This window comes from Berghia stephanieae, chromosome 1 (assembly GCF_034508935.2).
Source record: "Berghia stephanieae isolate SIO BIC M18660-M18661 chromosome 1, UCSD_Bste_1.3, whole genome shotgun sequence".
NCBI lineage: Eukaryota > Metazoa > Mollusca > Gastropoda > Nudibranchia > Aeolidiidae > Berghia > Berghia stephanieae.
In genome coordinates, this window is record NC_088360.1 from 123,709,747 (window position 1) to 123,715,546 (window position 5,800).

Consider the following 5,800-nt stretch of genomic DNA (forward strand, 5'->3'; position numbering starts at 1 on the left):
TTTATTAACTGGTTTTATTTGCTGACATTTGTAATAAGGCAGGCTTACACACGGATATACATTGTCTCTTAGATGTTACCAGACAGAAAGTATATTTCATATTTATGATATAATTGCCCACTATCAAGTATATTTGTAATTGTTTTTCGGTTTCAGCGATCAATACTGTATCTTCAGTATATCGAATATTGTTGAAATCAATTCTTTTGACTTAAAATACTTTCAGGTCTCCAATATGTTTCATGATAATTTCACCGAATAAAACTGAAAAGGTCTGGGAACATTACATATCCTTGTCGTACTCCTCTTTAGATCGGCTCAAAATTGCTTGTTTCATCATTAATTTTCTTGCAGATGCGTGATCTCATTGTTCCGAAGAATGCGCATGTTATTCAATCTATGGCTTATTAATTATGAAGCTTGAAAAATTCTTGTTGTTTCAGCTTGTCAAATGCCTTAGCATAACCAATAAAGCAAAATGAAATGTCCTTATTTATATCAATGCTTATGGTAAGGATACGTTAAATGTTTACATTTTATCGTTATTTCATATCAATAACACAGTTATTTTGAATACATGCCGACCAGTCAAATCAAGCAGCTTTCCAGAATCTGAGAAAAACTTTTATAATTCTTGACCAAGGTAATTTAGATTAAAGGCGTAACAATATAATCATAGTATAAATTTTCACTTCCTTAATTCTGCAAAAAATAAATGGTCAAAAAACTGGAAGACCAACTAATTCCGATGGTAGATTTGCATGTGATTAGGATCATAAGTCATATTCCTCTTAACGTGTTATTTCTAAGCTTCATAGTAATGCTCCATCATTGACATGGCTATAATTTACGACAGACACGTTTACTTCCCTTCGGTACCAAAGCAGATCAGAAACCCTCATACACGAGAATGTACATAAAAAGCTTTTTAAAGCAGTAATGTTAAAAAGTCTGGGTATATCCTGATTTCTGTTGCGCTAAATTGAATGTAATTAATACTTGATTTCAATTATACAAATCCCATATGTTTAAGCTTATCAATTTTGTTTTCATTAGCACTGTAAGGTGAAATTTGGCGGTGAAGACATGTTCTTAAACGGTTATGTAAACGTATTTTTTTTAGTAATTTGTTACTAGTGCAGGTATGTTCTGATCCATCAATTTTTGACCGACTCCTGACCTCGACTTCTATAGTTGTAATAATATCTTTTATCCAACTGGGAAAATAGAGGAGTTAGAAAACACCTGATCACCACCCAGGACCAATTCTCGTTCCCCATTTTAGATAAATCTACGCCAATGGAACTATGAGAGTACTTGTGATCAGGAAGTAAAAATGGAAAGATTCAACTATAATCAAAGAACACTTCGTGGCGTGTTGAAAACATCAATTCATTTCTAAGCACGAGTAGAGACCATTGCACATTCTTAGTCTTTGAGAGAATATCCAATCTCATCTCCAATGTTCCAGAAATGTGTTTAATTTGACTTTAGATATAAAATCACTGTCCCAGTATAAACCAACAACTGTTTAGTATCGATCGAAACGTCAAGATCGTGTGCACATTTTAAACAAATGACCAATACGATACCATCCATTTTCCGGCCGGTCACGAATTTTTTTCTCTCATCAGCGAGCGAGCTGATCCGTGACTTGTTGCAAAACCCATTTTTGTTATCTTTAAATTACTGTATATAAATAATGTAGACACCATTTTAAAGGGATTTGAATAAACTTTCGATTGATATAAATGTTATTCTTGTAATTTATATTCTTGATAAAATACAACGAAGTAGAATTGATGTAAAACATACAAAAAATTGGTGGCCAGAGCGCTTTGGCGGCACTTTGCCGTACCTAACGTTATTCAATGGGACATCAAGATTTACCACATCTTATTACGAGCTACAAAGAGGTGTTTTGTCTCCGAAACATGATGAAAATTGGTTAATCCCAATTACTTTGTTCTTCTGAACCTCTCTACACTCCCTTGTCTTGATGATATTAATGTCCCATGGATGTTGCAACATCGGAATTTAATAAGTCATAAACGCCCTTCTGAAAATAATAAAAATAGAATGGCAATACAGATAGAGAAAAATTGGTAGTTGAACATATATCAAAGTGACAAGTTAGGGAGCAGGCATTGGTGTAAGCCAAAGTGAAAAAAAAGTGTGTATAAAACAGTGCCAGACAAAACAAGAAAGAAAAATGCAAGAAAATAAATTCAAAAATTGAGCTTTTCTCAGCTGAGAATCGAACATCAGACCTCCTGATTACGGGTCAGACATGCTACCATTACACCGCAGTTACCAGATAGTTGGGACAATTTTAATGCCTATATTCTTTACAAGGGTACGCGTTTTCCGTTGTGAACCTTCGCTTGAATCACAAAACACAGATTGAACATGAGAGGACGGGGACAAAGACATTGGAGAAGCTCCATTTTTATTTTTTGAATTATCAAAGAGACAAATCAGAAAACAGGTATTGGTGTAAGGTAGAGATTTGAAAAAGTGTGGGTGAAACAATGTCAGACAGAGCAAGAAAGAATAATGCAAGAATAAAAACCATCCCAAAATAATCACTCTTCCTCGACTGGGGATCGAACCTCGGACCCGCTGGTTACCGGTCAGACGTGCTACCATTATACCAGAGGTTACCGATATTTGAGGTGTTTTTTCCCTTCCTTTTTCTGGCACTATCCATACTTATTGTTTTGTATAATCTTTTTTTGATTTGACTCCTTTTCAATTTCTACCTTTATTCCGTTGAGACAATTTGAGGTGAAGGGGATTCAACGGACTAAATTTAGGTAGATCACAGATGTGTAAACATTGTCGGTGTTTGATGGAAAATAGCCCATTTATACATAGTAATCAGACGTGATCGCTCGGTGTATTGAAGACTTAAGTGTCTCTTTCATAAAGAAGTGGGGGGGGGGGGGTGGTGATAAATAATAGTTATAAATAACAGAAAGGCGCATTGAAAGAGAAAAGATACATCTCTGCTTGCTACTGTTCTTTCGTTCGTTCATCGCATAAATATACTGAAAATTAGATGCTGTAAATATGAAAAAATAGGAAAGAGAAGGATGAAGAAAAGACGGAGGAGGATGAGGAGGAGCAGGAGGAGGAGGAGTAAGATAAAAATATAAGCAAAAGTGACCACACGTCAGAAATGTCATGAATGACGATGGCGGCTTTGCAGATGTCAAAAGTGCGGGCTTATTGTCATGGGCTAGTTCGTCCATAGTGAGATTTTGGGCGGGACACTGACATGCCCTAGTGGTCACTTACTCTGTTTTGGTGGAGAGCAGAGAGGGAACGAGAGGGGAAAAGAAAGTGTGGGGGGTGACAGGAAAGTTTTATTCTATTCGGATCTATGAAAAAATGCAGGGCTTTTAAAATAAAAATTGGAGTACGTAATAACCGAGGAAAAGTAGTTTACCATTGAAAAAATAGTTTGGACTTGCTGGGTTAATTTTTCCTTTTTGGATAAATATATTATTTGTCTTCAGTTGCATTCGTGGAAAATCGATTGCAAAATGTAAGTAAAAAAACATGATTAATTATATTGTTGATTAGTATAATAATTATTATAATCAATATGAGTTAATTGTTACTGTAGTGACACATATCATTTTATAGTAATGCACGATGCCATACATTAACCAAAATAACGGGATGTGTAATTCATTGACTGCTTATTAATGGATTGCTTGGTATTTCTGTATTGTATTCATCGAACAATCAATTCTTACCAAAGTTTGATATCCCGATTAATCTAATGTAACAAAACAAAAACTTATTAGTTTAATACATGAAAAAGCCATCGTTGCTAAACCTTTTAAATTTTAAAATGTCTGTAGTATTAGGTTAATAATCCTACATTAGTTTCTTTTGTTTACGGTCTTAACTTATGAAATGGGTTGTTTTCTTTATTTCTCACGCATTTTATCTTTCTAAATACTTACAACATACCTAATTTGTCAGAATATAAATCTTCATCTTCTTATTGTCTTCCCAGTGTAACGATATCCAAAAATAGAGCCACGTGATATAATGGACATTTCAGATAAAGGAACTCATTGTTTTACTAATCTCGCCATTAATCTGTCTCTAATTGGATAGGTCCGGCCACAAACAAATACATGGCTTCACTTACTCCATATATCGGTTCGTTTTAAAATTCCTTCCTATACGGCTTTTTGAAAAAAAAAGATTATATCAAATACCCAATCTAATAAACAAAAATAGATATATCTACATATACATGAAGATATATAATCAAAAGGATAGAAAAAAATGTGTTATTTGCTTTAGGTTAGTGGTTTCGTATTAGCTTGGTTTGGCTCTACTTGAGTTCGAAGACTTTTTAAACATGTCGCGTCAATCTATGAGTTAGAGTTTTTACAAATACTTCCACTTCCTCTTGAAAACAGTTTTATAACCAGAAGATGCATCATGTGTCCAAATAATTCATTTTTGTCTGAAGTATTTTACGAACACTTGAAAGGCGGAATGTTCTTCATATGCTACGCAAGCCGTGCATAAGAAGGAATGGATAAGCATTTTAAATTCCTTGAGCGTGGTTTAATACTAAATTCCTTGAGCGTGGTTATATACTAAATTCCTTGAGCGTGGTTATATACTAAATTCCTTGAGCGTGGTTATATACTAAATTCCTTGAGCGTGGTTATATACTAAATTCCTTGAGCGTGGTTATATACTAAATTCCTTGAGCGTGGTTTAATACTAAATTCCTTGAGCGTGGTTATATACTAAATTCCTTGAGCGTGGTTATATACTAAATTCCTTGAGCGTGGTTATATACTATGTTCTATTGAATGGGATATAAATGCAAAATAAAAGTTAACTAAAAAGACCCGAATTGTGATTTTTTTAAAATTCCTGGTAAGTACCGTACCAAAAAAAAATAAATTATGAGGACTTGTAAAGAGTGTATGTTATCAGCTCTGTATACTTTTGTTTATCGAAATCTGAAATCAAATGAATAAAACATGAATTATATTGCTAAAAGTAGTTATGACATGCAAAAAGAAGTATCTTATTTAAGGTAATCAAATGTCAGTGCTTGACCAATCGCCTTAACGAATTATCGTCAACCACAACTTTTTTTTCCAGTTTTAGTAAACACTCGCTAACATGTTATTTGATTCTGTAGAGAAAATTAAATACAGGTCCAGGATAGTCTTAAGATGTGATGAAATATCTAAGATAAAAAATGTTTAAAAGAGACATGATCGAAAAATGTTTTAAATTATCGTATAACTTATACACGGCGGACTATGCAATACGGGAATCTATGTATTATCTTTGTTTAGGGAGATCACAGCTTTTTATTAAGATCGAACAGGAGGAAATAGTAGTATGGCTCTGTGTTTCACCTAAATAGTCATTAATTACACGTTTTTCTAAAGAGAATATCCCTATTTATTATAATTCACAAATGCTACCGAACTGTTGCCTTAAATTTCAAATCAATTGTCCTAAAAACCCAGGAGTTAAAATGTGACAAATAAATAATTTCGACCCCTCTTTAATATTTTCACGTTAGAACTTTAAAAATAAAACAACTTTAAATCTAAAATCTCTTACATTGTAACATATTTCTAAGTCTTCGCAATTTTGATGTCATAGAAGAAGAACCTAGACATTTTTGCTAACTCTCAGTGAGAATTTAAACATACACACACACACACACACACACACACACACTCATAAACAAACAAACAAGCACACACACATACACACACATAAACAAACAAACAAGCGC

The 5,800-nt window shown here is 33.6% G+C and overlaps 1 protein-coding gene across 2 annotated transcripts in view; it reads left to right on the top strand.

Annotated features, from left to right (window-relative positions):
- Nucleotides 1–3,243: 3,243 nt before the first annotated feature.
- The window catches only part of LOC144962986 (adipocyte plasma membrane-associated protein-like), a 19,124-nt gene continuing 16,567 nt past the window's right edge, over nt 3,244–5,800 (top strand). Inside the window, exon 1 of one of the 2 annotated variants that reach the window (XM_078896495.1) lies at nt 3,244–3,550. The gene's annotated coding sequence lies outside the window, so the exon portion shown is untranslated. Of the gene's footprint in view, nt 3,551–4,836; nt 4,918–5,800 lie in introns of those variants that run through there. The other variant, XM_078896496.1, reaches the window with a different exon arrangement.